The sequence below is a fragment of the Gossypium arboreum genome, chromosome 1, assembly GCF_025698485.1.
Source record: "Gossypium arboreum isolate Shixiya-1 chromosome 1, ASM2569848v2, whole genome shotgun sequence".
Taxonomy (NCBI): domain Eukaryota; kingdom Viridiplantae; phylum Streptophyta; class Magnoliopsida; order Malvales; family Malvaceae; genus Gossypium; species Gossypium arboreum.
In genome coordinates, this window is record NC_069070.1 from 69297233 (window position 1) to 69300553 (window position 3321).

General features: G+C 36.8%; 1 non-coding gene across 1 annotated transcript; it reads right to left on the minus strand.

Annotated features, from left to right (window-relative positions):
- Positions 1-706: 706 nt before the first annotated feature.
- On the minus strand, positions 707-813 carry LOC128281384 (small nucleolar RNA R71). Its single transcript, XR_008271590.1, has one exon. It is a non-coding gene; the product is annotated as a small nucleolar RNA R71 (small nucleolar RNA).
- Between the last annotated feature and the right edge of the window lie 2508 nt (positions 814-3321).

Below are 3321 nucleotides of genomic sequence, written 5' to 3' on the forward strand. Positions count from 1 at the left end.
GGGGAACTAAGATATTAGGAACACTCAATTTATATTACTCTAGCCATTTATTTTTCTTGCAAGTTAATTCTATTTTATTTTTATTATTATTTATTAATTTATTTTTTCTTTCTCTTGGCAGGTTTTTATAGTTTATGACTAGAAGAAACTCGTCAGTACCATTTCCTTTTGATAGTGAGATCGATCGCACAGTTTGCAGAAACCAAAGAGAAATAAGACGAAGCTTAAGATACACAGAGAACGAGCAAGAGGACGATATTCAAACCCAACCGAGGAGATGGCTGAAAACCAAGAAAATCTGCTAACTCCTGCGATTGCTGTTAATCAGAATCCTGCTCCGCGCACTGTGTATGATTATGTTAAACCTAATTTAATAAGAACTGAGTCAAGTATAGTTAGACCTGCATTTGCTGCAAATAATTTTGAACTGAAACCTAACACAATTCAAATGATACAATAGTTTGTTCAGTTTGATGGTTTGTAGGACGAGGATCCCAACGCTCACTTGGCAAATTTCCTAGAATTTTGTGATACCTTTAAAATCAATGTCATTTCTGATGATGGCATACGTCTTCGATTGTTTCCCTTTTCATTAAGGAACAAAGCTAAACAGTGGTTGAACTCGTTACCATGAGTGTCAATTACTACTTAGGAACAAATGACCAAAAATTTTTTACTTAAATATTTTTCGCCGGCTAAAACGGCTAAATTACGTAATGATATCTCTTCTTTTGTGCAGATAGATTTAGAAACACTCTACGATGCATGGGAGAGATACAAAGACCTATTGCGAAGATGCCCTCACCTTGGGTTACCACTCTGGCTACAGGTTCAAACATTCCATAATGGCTTGAATCCTTCGACTCGGCAGATGATTGATGTAGCCGCTGAAGGATCTATCAATAATAAAACACCTGAGGCGGCTTACGAATTTATTGAGGAGATGTCCCTGAATAACTATCAGTGGTAAGTTATGAGAACAAAGCCAACGAAAACAGCAGGTGTTTATAACATCGATTCGGTCACCATGCTCTCTAATCAAGTAGAACTCTTGAATAAGAAAATTGATGGTTTTCTTAGTACTTCACAGGTTCACCTAGTAATGCAGTGCGAAGCAAGTGGGGGCGGATCAAGTAATTCAGAATACCAACATTATGTCGATAACATGGAGAACGAGCATTTAAATTACATGGGTAATAATCCTCGATCTCAAAACAATCCATACAGTAACACTTACAATGCAGGTTGGAAGAACCACCCAAATTTCTCATAGGCAGGCCAAGGAAATCAGAGACCACCTCCAAGCTACCAACAACCACCCTACCAAAATGAAAAGAAGCCGAACCTTGAAGAAATGCTCTCAAAGTTTATATCGGTGTTAGAAACTTATTTTTAGAATACCGAGACAGCACTTAAGAATCAACAACCATCGATCCAAGGGCTCAAAACTCAGATTAGACAGCTTGCCAAGTTGATTTCTGAACGACCATAAGGTAGCTTGCCAAGCAACACAGAATCTAACCCAAGGGAACAACTCAACGCGATTACTAGTCAAGATGAGGAAGGGTTAGTCACACCTGAACCAGAACCAAGGCAAGAAACTGAGATAAGCAAAGGTAAATGTGTGGTAGACTACAATGAGCAGAAACCGGTAAGTACAGAATACAAACCTCGTGTGCCATACCCCAAAGCGACAAGGAAAGACCACTCAGATGAACAATTTGGTAAATTTCTTAAACTTTTAAAGAAACTACATATTAACCTACCGTTTATTGAAGCACTTTCGCAGATGCCGAACGCAGTCAAACTTTTAAAGTAGCTTCTAGCAAATAAACGAAAGTTAGATGAAAGGTCGCATGTGGAGCTGAACGCGGTTTGCTCAGCCATTCTTCAGATTAAGCTACCCACCAAATTGAATGACTTAGGGAGTTGTACAATTCCTTGCTTAATTGGTAATTTAAATGTTAATAATGCATTAGTTGATTTAGGGGCTAGTATTAATGTCATGTCTTCCAAAATGTTCAAACAATTAGGTCTTGAGAAACCCAAAAAAAACTAGGATGAGCATTCAATTAGCAGATAAAACTATAAGATTTCCTAGGGGTATTATTGAAGATGTGCTGGTTAAAATCGATAAATTTATATTTCTCGTTGACTTCGTTGTTCTAGACATAGAGGAGTATATCAACACTCCTTTGATTTTAGGAAGGCCCTTTTTAGCTACTACTAGAAAAATTATTGATGTTGGCACAGGTGAGCTCACACTTCGTGTGGGAGACGAAACAATCACTCTTCAAGCTCGCAATTCCGGCAACACATCAAAAATTGAAGGTGATTGTCTGAACCATTCTGCTAAAACTGACAATATGGTACAACCCACTTTACAGGAAATGAGTTTGAAGGAAGTATATGAGCCATTTTCAAGCAATAGTAGAGGACCTATTTATGAAGAACGAAGGCTACAAATCAAGGAACTAGATGAATGGCAAACACATAAACCAAGAACACACGATAAACCAAAACTACGCCAGGATGAGCTCAATACCTTTCCAAATCAAGTTAAGGTTGGAGATAAAGTTTTATTAGATGTCGCAGATCCTCACATTGTCACGACCAAACCAAATGAAGAAATCCCTCTTACAATACTTAGCATTTTCTCATTCGGTACAGTCGAGGTAAATCATCCAAAGCTCAGCACTTTTAAGGTAAACAATACCCACCTAAAACCTTATTTTGATGAGATTCACAACAGGAATGAGTATAAACTCCTCGAACCACCATGACCATTCAATGGAGAGGTAAGTCAAGCTTAGACTATAAATAAGCGCTTCTCGAGTGGCAACCCAAGCATTAACTGTATTAACTTCTTTAAATTTTAGTGATAAACAACTTTTGCGAAGGGATTTTTGATGAAAACTTGATTTAGGGACTAAAATGTAAACTTGTAAAATTTGACAAAAAATCCTGAAATTTTATGTAAACATGTGCTGGAAATTTTGTAATAAGGCTTTGGTTAGGCTTGGAATAGGGAGTAATTTGTACAAGTTTTATTTTCCAGGCCTAGGGACAAAATCAGAGTTTTTGGAAAAGTTAGAGGCAAAATGGTAATTTTTCCTAGGACCTAAATTGAGTCCATCTAAGTATGAAATGTATGAAATTAATGATTAAATTGATTTATATAGATCCGAAAAACACAAACTCGAGGTCAGATCGAAGAAAGGAAAAGATTTCGGATAAGTAGATTTTTACGCGAATAAGTGTCAAGGTAAATTCGTGTAACTTAATCGAATATGTAATTATGTAAATTGAATGTTGTATTGT